At 45.3% G+C, this 17,958-nt stretch overlaps 1 long non-coding RNA gene across 1 annotated transcript; it reads right to left on the bottom strand.

The window, feature by feature from the left end:
- Positions 1–15,500: 15,500 nt before the first annotated feature.
- LOC136451855 (uncharacterized) lies at positions 15,501–16,342 on the bottom strand. Its single transcript, XR_010758661.1, has 3 exons — positions 16,263–16,342; positions 15,892–16,203; positions 15,501–15,819 (listed from the first exon to the last, which is right to left on the bottom strand). It is a non-coding gene; the product is annotated as an uncharacterized lncRNA (long non-coding RNA).
- Between the last annotated feature and the right edge of the window lie 1,616 nt (positions 16,343–17,958).

The following is a 17,958-nucleotide window of genomic DNA, read 5'->3' as shown; positions in this document are numbered from 1 at the left end:
ACATGGGATGTGCGTGGGAAGACCCCTGGCGGTGCGGACGATGTTCGGGGCGGTGTGGGCGACGTCTGGGCGGCGTGGGCCCATTGCTAGTGCGCTCCCTCGCAAGCCCGATGCGCTATACGCTCGTTTGCTCCCTCTGCGTAGCAGCGTCCGGATGCTAGCGCCTCGGACAGACGTCCGGGCGCTAGCAATTCCGAATTGCAATAGGGGAAAATCACACCCCCTTTGCCTCCCCTGACATGTGGGACCCATCATGCATTAGTGGCTAATATTTATCCTACTACACTTTTTTCTCTTCCTCCTTTTCTTCTCTTGGCTGCAACCACGTCTCGACGACAAGCTGTTTGCTGTTTGAGTTTTTTTATAATTATAAAGACACTCAAAAGAGCGTCACATCTGATGTATCTCAAGAAAAGCAAAGACAAACGATGGATAAATAGACACAAAACGATCTCTAAAAGTAAGAGTATTAATGACCAAATCGGTCTTCTTCCTTCGAATGTCCACTGTGAAGACAACAAAGAAAAGGAACACCTACAAACACCCTCGCCAAACAAGGCTTTGAAGAATGAAAGACTCACTTGCTGCTGACAACAAGATCTAAGATCCACTAAAAGAACATTGGTTGGAGGAAACTTTCAAGGAATACAGACTTACAATCCTTCACCATCAGAACAGTGTGTTGAAGATGTCGGACCTTGTCGTAGGACAAACCAAAAGAAGAGGTTGAGATCGCTGCATCGAAAAGCCAACCAACTGCTGTTGATAAGCACACCAAATGCTAAGATTTTGAAAGCTCTAGTTTGGTTTTGATAATTGATGGAACCTATTTGGACTAATCCTTGCATCTAAGTGTGTGACTAGATAGGATAGTCCAATCCAAGTGAAGGAGCAAGGTGGCACTCATGGATGGAGATGGCCACATGAAATGAAGTCCATGGTGGTGCTGTGGACATGTGATGATGGTGATCAAGCTCCGGACCTTGGAAACAAAGAAAGAGAAAAATAAAATGGGCTCAATGCAAAGGTGATATCCATAGGACCATTTTATTTTCGGTGACCACATTTAGGATAAATGGTCGTACTATTAAGAGGGGAACTCTTATCGGACAACTCGATCATCTAGCGCCACTAGGTGTTGGAATACTCGCATTGCATTTTAGGTCTAGTGCACATTCGGTGAGAAAGTGATTAACCTTTGAAAAATGATTGTGAAAATGCTAACACACTTGCGCGTGATGGTGAAACACTTGTGGTTGTAGGACACGTGGACGCCTAAGAGGGGGGGGGGGTGAATTAGGCAACTTAAAAATCTAACTCTAAGCTATGGCCTCTTTTTGTACCTCTAGCAAAACCTATGCAAAAGATAATCTATCTAGATGTGCAACTACAGTTTTGTTAGTATGTTGCTATCTCTACCGCAAAAGATAAATAATATGATCAATGTAAATGCGGAAGCTTAAAGGGCAAGGTAGAGATATGCAAACTCCCGTTGACGACTCCGGTATTTTTACCGAGGTATCGAGAAGCGCGCAAGCTTCCCCCTAGTCCTCGTTGGAGCCCCTCGCAAGGAATCCCTCGCAAGGGCCAAGCTCCCGGTCGGGTAACTCCGTGGATAGCCTCGGGCCTTCCCCATGCGCAAGCGGGTCTCCGATGTGCCTTCCGGCAAGCCTCTCCCGGATGCTCCCCGCCGTCTTCACTATCAAGCTTCCGGCCGAAACGTCGCGGGCCTTGTTCCCTTCGGTACACGGTGGCGGCCGCACCACAAACGCAGTTGGTGCGATCTCGTAAGACTTCAAGCCCCTCCGATGTACAACTCTTGTGCTCGCAAGCACGGGGTGGCAAGAGGTATGCAAACCTCACTAAACACTAGGCATACACCTAGAGCAAGCGCATAAGCGGTGGTCTAATCAACCTAAGCACTTCGCAAAGCACCTACGCTAATCACCTGATGAAACACTAAGCACTATGCAAGTGGAGATCACTAGAATGGTGTATCAACACCCTTGGTATGTTTCCTCAGCTCCACACTTACCAAATGGCCTGGTTGGGGGTTGTATTTATAAGCCCCACTGAGAAAGTAGCCGTTGGGGTCGAACTCCCGCAATTCTGCTACTGACCGGACGCTAAATCGTCCTGACCTGGACGCGTCCGGTCGTCCCGACCGTTGCAGCCGCGAACTACCGATCGGACGCTGCCAGCGTCCGGTCGCCTGCCATCGGACGCGTCCTGGTCGACAGTTTTCGCGTGCCTAGAACCTCTCTGTACTCGATCGGACACTGCTGTTCCTGCGTCCTGGTCGGTTGCCGCCAGCAGTCCGGTCCTTGCGTCCGGTCGCTTGTCTGCTGAGCCACCGGTCCAGCGTCCGGTCGCGCTTTCAGCGTCCGGTCCAGCGTCCGGTCGCCTCTACGAGCTCGTTTGCTTCGCTGATCTTGCGTACTGGCTTGGTTCCTATCTTCATGCTTGGACTTTGCTTGATTTCTTGGGTCTTCTCTTGTGCTCCTAAGGTCTTGCTTGAGGTGTTGATCATTGGATCATCACGTCGCCTTTGTCCAAGTCACGTCTTGCACCCTATTGGACTACAAAACAAACACTTGCAAAATTCATTAGTCCAATTTGGTTGTGTTGGTCATCAAACACCAAAATCCAAAGTAAATGGGCCAAGGGTCCATTTTCCTTACAATCTCCCCCTTTTTGGTGATTGATGACAACACGACCAAAGCAAGCAAATAATAAAAAAAGTTTTGAATTTAAAAACTATCTACTTGCTAGGATGCAATGCAAGGGGCAAGGTTATATGATGCTAAGAGATACTACTTGAAAGACTATGATACCAATTTAAGACCTAACTTGCCCTTGCAAATGTCCCCATGTGGCATTATGGATTAAAGTCTTGCTTCCTATAAATTCTCCTTATTACTTAGACTAATCCATAATCCACTATCCTCCCTTTCTCGGACCATTACCATTTGTAGACATTAACTTAATGCTTGCCTTTGGTCCTCCAAATTCTCCCCCTTTGGCATCAAACACCGAAAAGGAAGACATTAGTAGCACAAGGGAGGGTCAAACTTTGTGATCCTTTGTATGTAGAATTGGATAGAACACAAAATTTGACTCTCACATTATATAGACTAAGCTCCCCCTAAATATATGCATACATATGATAGAGGGCAAAGCATATGCATAATTGGCAAATTATTGCACAAATGAGTTTAATCTATATAATGTATGGAGAAAGTATATAAATATCAAAATGGAGTCAACATGATGATACCAAATGAAGAACGATTGCTTATCTCCGGGGACTCCATTTTCCTTGCAATGAGACTACTACACACATGATAAACTTGAAAAGGTGTTAGTCCCAAAGCATCCATCTTGTAGATAATCCTCCCCCTAAATTTGTGCATGCAAGCGTGGAATACTTGTAGTCCTCATGCACATTGATTTTAGAATCAAAATACCACTTGAAAGATGATACTTGGGAGAAATTATCTACAATATGGACTTTGGCACATATTAAATAAATAATTGTAAGTCAAGCTATGTGCCGTGCTTCTAAACAATTTTAAACCATGTAGGTTTGCTCCAAGGACTAAGAATGAAACCGAGCAAGCCTACCATATGATATACCTATTGTATGCAAGGCAAATGATTTAAACATGTAAATGCAAACATAGGCATGGAAGATAACTAGATGCTTAAAGATACCAATTGTAGGAAAATCTAATACCAAATGAAGTAAATGAAATCTAGTTACCTATCATGGGAAGGGGAATTTGGGTCCATAGTATTCACTAACCCACATGGCAATGACTTTGTCCGTCATGATGCACCCCATGAAATGCACCCATACTTTGCCAAGTCTCCAAATTCCCCGTTGCCCGATGGACTTCTCACTTCCCTTTCGGGATCCAAACCTTCTTGGTGCTCTTCATGTTTGAAATGATTTCTTTTGGCACCCAAAAGCGTTTGACCCCTTTGTTGGTTTGCTTGTTCACCTTGATGGCCACCACCTTGTCATTTTTCTTCTTCTTCAAGAGATAAGGTGTGGAGGTCTTCTTGTCCACCTTGTTGGTGTAGGTGTTGGAGAGCTTGCTTGTTTGCTTTTTCTCCTTCATCTTTGCTCCTCCCTCATTCTTCACCTTGCACTCATAGGACTTGTGACCTTCCTTGTGGCACACGTAACAAACCACGGTTTGTCCTTCATCAAGCTTCTTCACTCCCTTGATGGTGTTATCTTGATAAAGTTGGGTTTGCTTCGCCTTGCCTTTCACTTGAGTTAAGTCCTTTGTGAGGCGAACTACTTCTTGCTTGAGTTGCTCATTCTCCTTTACAACCTCTTGTGTGCATGTATCTACAATCACTTTCTCAACACAAGCTTGATTGCACAAGGGTGAGTCTAAACATAAATCATTGCAAGAAGTAGAGGCATCCTTTTTAATTATGTCATTTCTTTTAGATGCCTTGGTGGAGGTTAAATTGACGGCCTCAAGATTAGCAACTTTATTAGTTAGCTCATCACAATGTTTGCACATGATTTCCATTTTAGCAAGCAAACTTTGATAATCATTTTGTGAGATAGCTAACTTTTCTTTTAATTTTTCATTTTTCTTTTCAAGTTGCTTATCGTTAATTGTGCATGCACTTGTTGTTGCTACTAGCCTCAAGTTGCTTAATTTTAGTAGATAGTTCAACATTTAGATTTGCAAAGTTTTCATATTGTTCAAGCAAATTCTTGTATGCTTCTTGTGAACTACCTAGCTCTTCTTTTAAACTTTTGAGCTTCTTTTGTTGACTAGTGCAAACTTTAGCATATTTAAGATTTTGTTGCACAATTTCATGATAAGAAGGCATATCATCATCACTATCGCTCTCACTAGAGGATGAGCTTTCGTTACCTCGTGCCATAAGGCACACACGAGAAGAGCTTGATGATGAGTGCTTGCGCCCTCGCCTCTTGTGATGGTCTTCTTCACTTGAAGAATCATCCCATGATCTTATTGATGTGAGGGCTTTGTTCTTGCATGCCTTCTTCTTTGTCTTGGGTGTGGGTTTGTTTGGACAAACTTCCACAAAGTGCCCCACTTCGCCACATCCATAGCATCCTCTCTTTCTTTGCTCGTTTCTTTGATTGGTGAAAACGAGGTCTTGGATTTGGATGGGCACACCCTTGACATTGAGCTTTTGGATCATCTTCTCCACCTTATTGATAAGTTTGATTGATTCTTCATCAAGGTCGGAGGCGGAGGAGGAAGATTGATCATCATTACTTGAAACCTCTTCATCATCATCATCATCATCCTCATCTTCTTCTTCATCTTCACTTGAGGAGCTTGAGCTTGAGCTTGTCTCAACTTGCTTGCCCTCCATCTTCTTCTTCTCGCTACATGCGAGAGCTTTGCCTTTGCTTGATGAAGAAGCTTCTTCTTGACCCATCTTACGGGACATTTCAAATGCCACTAGCTTGCCAATGACTATGCCCGGGGTCATGTTGCTCAAGTCCTCCATGTTGTGAAGGATGGTGATGATGCTTGCATATTTCTTTTGTGGTAGCACGGAGATGATCTTCCTCACGATGTCCGCATCATCTAGCTTTAATAGTCCTATTGAATGGAGCTCATTGATAATTAGATTCAAACGAGAATACATATCACGAACAAGCTCATTATCATTCATAGTAAAGGAATCATAATTTTGTTTAGCTAGACAATGTTTTTGCTCACGGACATTACTTGTGCCGTCATGGAGCTCTTGGAGTTTTAACCAAATTTCATGTGCGGTATTTAAAGTGAACACTTGGTTAAAAACATCCATACTTAATGATTCAAACAAGCAATTTTTAGCTCTAGCATTGAAATGCAATTCTTTTTCATCACTCTTCGTGGGTTTTTCGGGATTCTTAATGGGTTTCATCCCGTCACGAGTGACTCTCCATACACCTAAATCAACCGCCTCAAGATGGCAAGCCATTCTAGCCTTATAATAGAGGAAGTTAGTGCCTGTCAAATTGTGGAGGCCTAGCGGTATCCATCCCAACCACTCTAATTAGCGTCGGCTCAACGGCGGTTAAGCCAAAGGTCCAAATATGAGCCAACCTGTCTCTGATACCACTTGTAGGACACGTGGACGCCTAAGAGGGGGGGGGTGAATTAGGCAACTTAAAAATCTAACTCTAAGCTATGGCCTCTTTTTCTACCTCTAGCAAAACCTATGCAAAAGATAATCTATCTAGATGTGCAACTACAGGTTTTGCTAGTGTGTTGCTATCTCTACCGCAAAAGATAATAATATGATCAATGTAAATGCGGAAGCTTAAAGAGGCAAGGTAGAGATATGCAAACTCCCATTCGATGACTCCGGTATTTTTACCGAGGTATCGAGAAGCGCGCAAGCTTCCCCTAGTCCTCGTTGGAGCCCCTCGCTAAGGAATCCCTCGCAAGGGCCAAGCTCCCAGGTCGGGTAACTCCGTGGATAGCCTCGGGCCTTCCCCACGCGCAAGTGGGTCTCCGATGTGCCTTCCGGCAAGCCTCTCCCGGATGCTCCCCGCCGTCTTCACTATCAAGCTTCCGGCCGAAACGCCGCGGGCCTTGTTCCCTTCGGTACACGGTGGCGGCCGCACCACAAACACGGTTGGTGCGATCTCGCAAGACTTCAAGCCCCTCCGATGTACAACTCTTGTGCTCGCAAGCACGGGGTGGCAAGAGGTATGCAAACCTCACTAAACACTAGGCATACACCTAGAGCAAGCGCATAAGCGGTGGTCTAATCAACCTAAGCACTTCGCAAAGCACCTACGCTAATCACCTGATGAAACACTAAGCACTATGCAAGTGGAGATCACTAAAATGGTGTATCAACACCCTTGGTATGTTTCCTCAGCTCCACACTTACCAAATGGCCGGTTGGGGGTTGTATTTATAAGCCCCACTGAGAAAGTAGCCGTTGGGGTTCGAACTCCCACAATTCTGCTACTGACCGGACGCTAAATCGTCCTGACCGGACGCGTCTGGTCGTCCCGACCGTTGCAGCCGCGAACTACCGATCGGACGCTGCCAGCGTCCGGTCGCCTGCCATCGGACACGTCCGGTCATAGTTTCGCGTGCCTGGAACCTCTCTGTACTCGATCGGACGCTGCGTTCCTATGTCCGGTCGGTTGCCGCCAGCGTCCGGTCCTTGCGTCCGATCGCTTGTTTGCCGAGCCACCGGTCCAGCGTCCGGTCGCGCTTTCAGCGTCTGGTCCAGCGTTCGGTCGCCTCTGCGAGCTCGTTTCTTCATGATCTTGCGTACGGCTTGGTTCCTATCTTCATGCTTGGACTTTGCTTGATTTCTTGGGTCTTCTCTTGTGCTCCTAAGGTCTTGCTTGAGGTGTTGATCATTGGATCATCACGTCGCCTTTGTCCAAGTCACGTCTTGCACCCTATTGGACTACAAAACAAACACTTGCAAAATTCATTAGTCCAATTTGGTTGTGTTGGTCATCAAACACCAAAATCCAAAGTAAATGGGCCAAGGGTCCATTTTCCTTACAGTGGTGTTGGCACATTTGCAAAGAAAGCAAAGGAGGTGAAGAAGGGGATGAGGTGCTGCCTCTAGGGGCACCGCCACCCCTTGTTCGGTGCATTGCCACCCCTAGGGCAGTGGCCGGCTGGGCAAGGCCAAGGAGAAGTTGGGCTGGCACCACCACCCTGTCCGGTGGCACCACCACCCATAGGGCAGTGCCCACCTAACCCGACCGAGAAGCAGCAGAAGAGAGGGTGGCACCGGAGTGTCCGGTGTTCACCGCCACGACAAGGGCGGTGCACTGCCTGGTCACTGCCACTGGTGGGGCGATGCCACCGCCATAATTATCCAGAGACTAGGGTAAATGGGGTCGGGCACCGCCACCCTAGGGCGGTGCACCGCCGCTTTTTCCATAGGTTTGGGTTTTTGGAGGGTTGGTCGGGTGGTCACCGCCACCCTGTCCGATGCCCCATAGGCTAGTGTGGATGACCGTTGGAGGGGCACCGCCACCCCATGTCTGGTGCCACACTGACATGTCCGATGCCCTCGCAGAAAGTAGCTCCAAGGGGTAATGACTCTATTTGCTTGTGGGCTTATAAATAGGGGTGGTGGCCGGCCTTGGCCACTCTCTTGGCACTTCCCACACTTGCATGCACCCTTTGAAAGCTGAGCACACTACTCCACTCACTTGCACACTTGATTTCATCATCTTGAGTGAGATTAGAGAACCTTTAGTGCATTGCTTAGTGGTCTAGCATCTTGTGGCACTAGTTTGGCGATTTGAGCTGGTGGAGATCTTGTTACTCTTGGTGTTTGCCAACACCTAGACGCCCTGGTGATCGGTGGATCGTCGAGCGGAGGAAGGTGATTGTCTTCGGCTCCGATCATTGTGATTGTGAGAGGTTCTTGTGCCTTCCTCGGTGGAGCACCAAAGGCAACTCTAGTGGATTGCGCGTGGCTTGTAGATCCTCATCTTGTGTTGGTTGTATAGCACCCGGTTGTGGGTTAGGCATGTGATACCTATTAGTGCATGAACCTCTAAGTGAGTGAATTGCCACAACAGGGACTAGCTTGCTGGAAAGCAAGTGAACCTCGGAGGAAAATCATTGTGTCATCATTTGTCTCCTTGGTATTTGTTGACACCGTTTTTTGCACATATCAAAATAGTCGGAGTGGGCTAATCGGCAAGGGGAAAGTTATTGAATACTTTGATAGCCGATGAAAGCCAGCTTGTAAAGATGGTTGCCGATAGCTGGTAATGGTCGATGGAAAGGTTGATTTGGACTCGGGCGTTGCCGATGAGGTTGGAGGTGTTATTGTCGATGCCGATGAAGGAAGGCTTGAAGGTTACTGCCGATGCAGCAGTGAGTATGCCGATGAAGGAAGGCTTGAAGGTTACTGCCGATGCAGCAGTGAGTATGCCGATGAAGGAAGACTTGAGGACTACTGCCGATGAAACAGGGGATATGCCGATGGGAAGGAAGATGGCGAGATTTTCATCGTAATTGAGGCGGACAGGGAAATAGATAGGAGTTAATTTCCTTTTCTATATTTGTTAGAGTATGGTTCATGTAAAAGTCACGCATTTCCTTAGATATGGGCTTGGTGTCCTAGTTGTGTTCGGTTGTGTCTCTTTAGATCAGGGTATAAATATGGAGTGAGGGGCAATGTAATAGATAGATCAATCAATATCAAAACCAATTTTTACTCCTATTTACATCTACTTACTTTTCGGCGACTTCGTCAATTTGCATATTTTTCCTTTTTTACGAGTTCTCATTGATTCGGCGAGCTGCATCGTTTCAGTACGACCTTCGGCGATTCTCGAGTTCCGCGTGAACACCTCTTGGCCGTGACTTCTGGGCGTATCGCTGTTGTCAGGACTAAAGTGTTCGTATCTTCATCCTTGTCGATTAGCAGGTCAAATCGACTGGCACGCTTTGGATATCGATTCGGGTATTAGCCCTTTGTGTTTGCAGATCCACTTTTGCATCAACACATCTTTTGGCACGCTCGGTGGGACCAATCAATCAATATGTTCAATCCCGAGATCGATTCAGGGAACATTATCGCAGTATCAGAAGAAGATCTCAAGGAAGAACAGAGGCAGGCTATGGAAAAGGCTGTAGAAGAATACAAGCAGCTTTGTCTGAGATCGTTTAGCTTGAACAAGAGTGGACAAGTCATCCAGAAGCAAGATTTGCCGTTGCCTCGGCAGGTTACCTTTGACTCCAATCCTGGTAAACTTCAAGAGATGGTTAATTCTGCAGTAAATCATGCTTTGATTAATCATTCCAATGTGCTGTCCAATACTGTTCATAATGCTGTGGTTCGAACTCTCAAAGAGGGACAAGCGGCACCACATTACGTTGGGCCTGCCTATCATCAACCAGAGCCGACATCTGTCAAAACTCCATCGGCTCCTTCGGCCGTTGTGGGTACAGAAGTTACTTCCCCTCCAGTATCGGCAGGCTCACCTAATATTCAATCTACACCGATACGATCAGATCAGGTACTACCAGGAGGGCGAATTCAGCTTAATACAGATCTATCGGCATCAGCTATGTCAGGCCCTGTGTCTCAGAATAGCCAGATTCCTACTAATTGGTGGGGATATGGCATGCCTCCGGAGTCATCTGCTTTCAATCCTAGATTACCTCAAGGGTTTGATGCAGTAGGAAGAGCGCCTACACCATCGGCCGTTTCGCCGATGGCTCAAGTGCCTCAATATGCCGCAGCTACTTCTGTGCAACCAACTCCAGGAGGTTTCCAGATGCCTATGGTTCAAACATTCAATTCAAGCCCATCGGCGAGCTTACTGCCGATGCAGCAGAAAGCCCCTGCTATGAGTCAAACTGGGGTTCAGTTCATGCCTCAAACCGGTTATAATTATCCAACAATATCAGCAAATTACCAGCCATCGGTAAGTTTTGTACCGATGAGTTCTAATAATGATTGGTCAGGACAGTTACCTGTTCAACATACAGTTCAGCAAAATCAGCAGGTTGCAGGGATTCAACAAGGTCATATGCAAGCTGGTTTCCAGAATCAAGCATCGGCAGCCCAGCCGATGAATTCTTTCCAACAGGCTAATGGACCACAAGTAACGGCAAATATGCCGATTGCTGGAGATCGTGGGCCACAAAGATATGTGGAGGGATGTCAGCAGGCACCTCCGGTAGAAATTCAGCCAGTTCGTCAGCAGGAGGCTGATGCTTTTTGGGCCGATAAGATAGCAGAAATTATGAAGGATCAGTTTGGGATAAAGCCCAAGGTCAATACTTATTCTTATCGGACTCCATACCCTCCTGCATACGATTTAATTCCTCTCCCAAATCGGTACAAGGTACCGGATTTCACTAAATTCTCTGGGCAAGATGATACATCAACAATGGAACATGTCAATCGCTTCATTATTCAATGTGGAGAGGCAGCTAACAGAGATGAATTAAGAGTTCGATTATTTTCATCATCTTTGTCTGGATCAGCATTTACATGGTTCATTTCATTACCACCAAATTCTATTATTACTTGGGTTGATCTAGAAAAACAATTCCACAAGTATTTCTTTGCTGGAATCCATGAAAAGAAGCTTACCGATTTAGTAAAATTGAGACAGCGTAATGATGAATCGGTAGAAAGCTTTGTACAAAGGCTACGAGATGTAAAAAATAAGTGCTACAGCCTTGTGCTGGATGATCGGCAGCTTGCCGATCTGGCTTTCCAAGGGTTATTGCCACATCTTAAAGACAGATATGCTTCTCAGGAGTTTGAAAGCCTCAGTCATCTTGTGCAAAGGATCTCTGATCAAGATACTAGGGTTTTTGAACCTAAAAAGAATTGGAGTAAAAAGGTATCATTTGTTGAAGAAGTAGGAGATTCTGACTCTGATGAAGAACCAGTTATCGGCTTAGCTGAATGGGTTAAGAATAAAAAGCCGATATCATGTCCTTTTGGTCAAAAAGAGCCAGAAAAGTTTACCTTTGATATCACTAAGGCCGATAAAATATTTGATCTTCTGCTTCAAGAGGGCCAAATTAAGCTATCACCTAATCATGTGATCCCATCGGCAGAAGAGTTGAAGAGGATCTTGTACTGCAAATGGCACAATGCAACTTCACACAGTACAAATGAGTGCAAGGTATTCTGGCAACAGTTACAATCGGCTATTGAATCTGGGAGAATTAAGTTTGGTACTTCCAAGGCCCAGAAGCCGATGAAAATTGATCAACACCCTTTTCCAGCAAATATGTTGGATGCCAAAGGAAAGACCAAGATATTGACGTCAGAGGCTGCTGAGAAAAACGCGTCAGTGGACCCCCAACATCGGATAACTACCGATGATGCAAAAAGTAAGGGTTTGCTAGGAGAAAGCAGTAGTTCCAAAAATCCTCCTCGACCTGGCATTGTGATTACTCATCGAAGGCAGCAGGAGGGTTGGCGTCAACGTAATGACCGATATCGACAACAGCAAGAAGTGAGACGTCAGGAAGAATGGAATCGACATAAAGATCATTGGAAATGTCCGTTTTTCGTCCATTGCTGGGAAGAAGGTATTAAATTGCCAACTGTTGAAAATTGCCCTGAGTGTAATGGTTATTACGGGGTCAATCGCTCAGAAAGGAGGTTTCAACTTGGTAATCAGGGTGTGTCTATCAATGAGCCGATCAGAGGCAGAGCATCAGTGCATGATCGGCTGGGGGGCAGACTTAGTGTACATGAGAGGCTTGGTAAACGTGCTGGATATTTTCCAAGGAATCAAGAGGAGCTTGAGGAGATGGCAAACGCAAGAGTTCCCGATGAGGAAGTATTCTACAGGGATCCTAATATACGTCGTGTAGAACCAACTAGGACTTGTTATCAGCCGGTTTGGAAAACCAAGTTTCCTCGATGGTGCCCAGAGGGTCTGACAAAGACGCAGAGAAGGAGGATGCAACGCGAGCGTCAGGAGGATTTATACCAAGAGGAAAATTCCTCCAATGAAAAGCCCGGTCATCAGCAGTGGCAGGTAAAACACAAAAATAAGGGTCCATCGGTAGATGTTAATATGGTATTCATGTTGCCGATGGAGTTTTTGGCACTATCTGATAATGAGGAAGAAGTTGTTCTCTCTGATCAAGTAGCTCAGTTAACACTAGATCCAATGATGGCTGTTTTTGAGAAACCTACCGATGACGAGAGACAGCATCTTAAGGCTTTATTTGTGAAGGGCAGAGTTGATGGGCAGCCTGTGTCTAAGGTACTTATTGATGGAGGGGCTGCGATTAATATTATGCCTTACGTGATGTATCGGAAACTTGGTAAGGGAGATCAAGACTTGACCAAAACCGATATGATGTTGAAAGATTTTGAAGGCAATGTGTCACCGGCTAAAGGGGCAGTGTGCGTTGAATTGACCATCGGCAGCAAAACCTTGCCAACGACGTTCTTTGTTATCAACGGCAAGGGTGCATATAATCTGCTTCTAGGAAGGGATTGGATTCATGCTAATTGTTGTGTTCCTTCTACAATGCATCAATGCCTCGTACAGTGGATTGGGGATAAGATTGAGGTCGTCCCTGGTGATTCTTCTTATATTATTGCATCGGCAGAATCAGATACTTATGAGCGAACTAAATGCATATCAGGAGAAGCTTGGGAAAAGGAGTTCCTTAGAGTCGCTGATTATGAAATTTCACCAATCCAAGCAGTCGGTTCTGAAGAGGAGTTTTAATGGATAGGTTTGCCGATGATGGAAAATTAGGTCAAGGGTTCACATCGGCAGATGATTTAGTAGAAGTAGATATTGGTGATGGCTGATTTTGTCACTCAGCATTGTAATACAGTGGACTCTCTGGGGATTGCTCCCTGGACACTTTTCTTCGATGGGTCCACATGTGGTGAAGGAGCAGGTATCGGCATTGTGTTAATTTCACCTCAAGGAAGGAAGTATGAGTTTTCATTGCCGATTGTTGCTACAGCGACAAACAATCAAGCTGAATACCAAGCCTTGATAAAAGGGTTAGAATTGCTGAAGGAGATACGTGCCGATGTTGTTGAAATCTTTGGTGATTCTATGCTAGTTATAAATCAATTGGCTGGAATTTATGAATGCCGAAGTGAAGCTTTGATTTCGTATTATGAGAGATGTTTGCAATTGTTGAAAGGATTTAGAGGTTTTCGTCTTGAACATATCTCTCGATTGCATAATGAGGAAGCTAATCGACTAGCTCAGCATGCTTCAGGGTATCAGCCTATTCAGGAAGTGCTAACATCGGCAGTTGATACCGATGACTGGAGGAAAGAGATTGTCGATTATTTAAAGGATCCATATAGAAAGGTTGAGAGACGTATAAGGTTCCAAGCTACCAAATATGTGCTCCTCGATGATGAATTATATTATCGAACTATAGATGGAGTTTTACTTAGATGTGTTAGCAATGATGAATCGAAAAGCTTGATGGGTGAAATTCATGAAGGAGTATGTGGGGCACATCAATCGGCTTTCAAGATGAAATGGATGATCAGAAGGAATGGGTACTATTGGCCGACTATTCTTGAAGATTGTTTTAAATATTTTAAAGGATGCCAGGGGTGTCAAAAGTTTGGTAATATTCAAAGAGCGCCTGCATCGGCTATGAATCCTATAATCAAACCATGGCCGTTCCGGGGATGGGCTATTGATCTCATTGGTCAGATTTATCCGCCATCGAGTAAAGGACATAAATTTATTCTGGTTGCTACCGATTATTTCACAAAGTGGGTTGAGGCAATTCCTTTAAAAAAGGTGACATCGGTCAATATGATTGATTTTGTGAAAGAGCATATTGTTTACCGATTTGGTATTCCTCAGACTATCACTACCGATCAGGGCACTATGTTTACATCAGGAGAATTTGATGAGTTTGCTGTAGGTATGGGAATTAAAATTTTAAATTCTTCTCCATATTATGCTCAAGCTAATGGTCAAGCTGAGGCTTCTAACAAAGGGATCATCAAACTCATTAAGCGCAAAATTGAAGAGAATCCTAGGAGGTGGCATACAGTATTAAATGAAGCCTTGTGGTCATATCGGATGTCATGTCATGGTGCAACCAAAGTAACGCCTTATCAGTTAGTATATGGACACGATGCAGTATTGCCTTGGGAAATTAAGATTGGCTCTAGACGAATACGTTCTCAAAATCAGCTGACAGCCGATGATTATAATACTCTTATGAAGGATGAGTTGGAAGATGTGGCGGGTCATCGGTTAAGGGCTTTAGTTAGTATCGAAGAAAATAAGAAAAGAGTAGCTAGATGGTATGACAAGAAGGTGAAAGTAAAAGAGTTTGCCGATGGAGATCTGGTCTGGAAATTGATTTTACCGATTGGGACTAAAAGTTCAAAGTTTGGAAAGTGGTCTCCTAATTGGGAAGGTCCATATCGGATAAATCAGTCTGTTCCTGGTAATGCATATATTTTAGAAACCCTCGAAGGGGTTGTGTTTCCCAGAGCGTTAAATGGAAAATATTTAAAGAAATATTACCCTAGTATCTGGATAGACGCATAAAAGTATAAGTGCCGATAACAGTACTATCGGCTAGAATTATGCAAGGATGTCAATGTCTCATAAAGTGCCGATACAATAAATGAGATTACACGTTCAACAAGGATTGGATAGCTAATATCGCACGCAGGCGAATCTGGTCGGCTTCCTCCATTTCTTTGATATCGTCATCGGCAGCACCCTCCACAGGCTTGAGTTTTTTCTTCATGGCCAAGGCTTTGCGAGCCTGGATGTCTCTTTCTTGCTGAAGGGCCTTGATGGCATCGGGTAGCTGGCTTTCTTCTTGTTGGGCATGAGTTAAGGCTGCCTCGACTTCTTTCAATTCAGCCAATAGAGCCATCTTCCTTGCTGATAAATCCAAGATTTTCTGCTTAAGTTCAGCGCCCGAAGTCTGCAAGGTTGCCGATGCCCTTGTGCTTCTCATCGGCAATCTGTTTCAGTTGTAGCATCTCTTCTTTGAGTTGAGCCTGAGCTGCTCTATCGGCAATGCGCTGAGCAGCCCGTTGATATTGCAGTTGGCGGCTTTCTAAGTGAGCTGCTGGGAAAAGTACTTCTTCAACATCGGCAGGGACCTGGCCACGAATTGTTTTGAAAATTGCCTTTGCGGGGTCCGAGTCATCTACCAGTTGGGCGGTACCTTGTTGTAGCAAGTTCAGGAGGGTTTCCAACTTGGATTTAGTCTCTGCCGATATTGTTCCCAGTGCAAGGGAAGAACTTGTCTCCTCTCCATCGTCGTCAGAAATGTCGATGGCAAAGGAAAATAGGCTGTTCGGGGAATCTTGTTCCTGAGAGAGAGAAAAGGAGATCAGTTAGGGGTAAGTATGAGTATTGTAAATCAGCTAGGTTGATCGGTTTACCTGTTTCAAGGCAATTTCCTGTGCTTGACTGGAGGAAGCAACCTGGAGTATGTCATGTGGGGGATCGGCTGAGCTTGCCGATGGGATATCCTCTGTGACTTCATCGGTGGTGGGCTCTTGAGGTATGATGGCCAATGACATTGGGGCAGATGTAGGGATCGGCATAGACCTTTGTCGTTTTGGCTGTGCTTCAGTATCTGTTAAAGCTTTGCGCTTTGCTTGGGCATCGGCAACGATTGGCTGGGGGGCATCGACACTTGTTGGTTGTGAAGCTTGGACATCTGGTACGTTTGCCGATGTACCCAATTGTTGCTGCAAAACAAGTGTAAGAGATGATATTTAACCGATAAAATGTAAAGTCAAGAAGCTACCTCTGAAGGTTCATCGAAAGAAGTGGTGCTTGATATCGGCGGAATTGCCGATGACGATCCAGTAGCAGCTCTTACCCCCTGATGATTAAGGTTAATATAGTTTGTGATCGGCATAAGTAAAAATAAACAAGATTGTTACCTTAAATGCTTTGACCAAGGTTGTAGCAGCAGCCGATGGAGTAGCCCTGGATGTAGCCAATTTGGACTTGGAAGTGATGGTCTTGGTACGAATCTTCTGGTGGGTCAAAGCGGCTAAGGTGGGAGCGTTGTAGCCGATCGGCGATGTTGGGGAAACAGGCCGGAGATTGAAGGGTTTCCCACTTTTGCTCACCGATGGTGCTGGGTTGTTAACCTGTTACAAGAAAATCAGTTACTGATATATGAAGGGAAAAGCAGAAGGGAGTTAGAGGAAACTTACCGCAGTCGTCAGGGAATGGCATATTCAGGGTCGATCATGTGCCGATATGTGTGAGCAGAAGTTGCGAACAGTTGTTCTTTCCACTCTCGCCACCATTGCTTATATGACTCGGTGATGAAAGATATTGGTGTCCAGGTGGATATATCAACATCTGTAGTATCGGCATCGGGGGAGAGTTGTACTACCTTATTCCAATCTGTTCCGCAGGTGATTGTTTCCCTGGGTTTGATCACATCGGCAAAGCAGAGTTTGATGGGCAGTTGCCCAAAGGCCAATTGGCGGGATACTGCCGATGGGTTGTAAAATTCATACGTAATGTTGGTGTTTTTCCCGCTGCCGAATGTGTTTACTGGAATTGCCCTGGGAGTGATGATAGCCATCATGAGCTCATTATCTTGATTCAGAGTAGTCATCGGCAAAGTTGAAAAGAAGGGGGAATCTGTTTTCTTCGTCAATATAAGGCACCCAGGCCCTATGATCACGAGAAAGACCATTGTAGAAGCTTTGAAAGAATCTGCCGATTTGATCTTCGTTGGCTTCTGTTCCAGGAAGGACAATTATGGCTTCACCAAAATTGAGGGGTGAGCGTGTTGCCGATTCATCATCCCCAAGCACATAGTCTTCAGCAATTTCTCGTGGGAATTGTTGAGCAAAAAAGTCCCATTGCAAACGTTTGTGCATATGGGCATTCAGCCACATGTTGATAAACCACCACGGGCCTCCCAGGTTGCCGATGGGTTCGCCAAGCAAAAGTTTCTGAGACACTTGATGAAGAAGATGATAAGTGGAGCTCAGAAGGTATCGGCCAAGAGGAAACCTTACGCCATTAGCCAAGAGTTCAGCTGCAGGGAGGAAGGCGTTGGTTGGTCCTACTGATCGACCACAGAAGATAAATTTTTCTAACCACATATTCAGGAATGTGGCATGTTCCCTCTGGTTAAGTGTCCCGGTCTTCTGGTATTCTTGAATATATCCTGTCCAACCGCCGATGTTGCGGGTATTCACCCTATATTCAGACTTTCTACCATAGATGGAGCCTTCATCGGCAGTTGAGATGTCCAAGCCAGTAAGCATGTGGATATCGGCAAGGGTAGGAGTAGCTGGGCCATGTCCAAACATAAAAGTGTTGGTCGTGTCTGACCAGAAATAAGCAGCTGCAATTATCATTGATTCATTTTTCTGCATATCGGCAATAGATAGCCTGATGCATTGGTCTAACCTTCAGTTCTGCCCAGTATACTTGCATCGATCTATTAACCCTCAAGTACCAATCTTTCC

The sequence above is a fragment of the Miscanthus floridulus genome, chromosome 5, assembly GCF_019320115.1.
Source record: "Miscanthus floridulus cultivar M001 chromosome 5, ASM1932011v1, whole genome shotgun sequence".
Classification (NCBI taxonomy): Eukaryota; Viridiplantae; Streptophyta; class Magnoliopsida; order Poales; family Poaceae; genus Miscanthus; species Miscanthus floridulus.
This window is presented reverse-complemented; position numbering and strand designations above follow the sequence as displayed.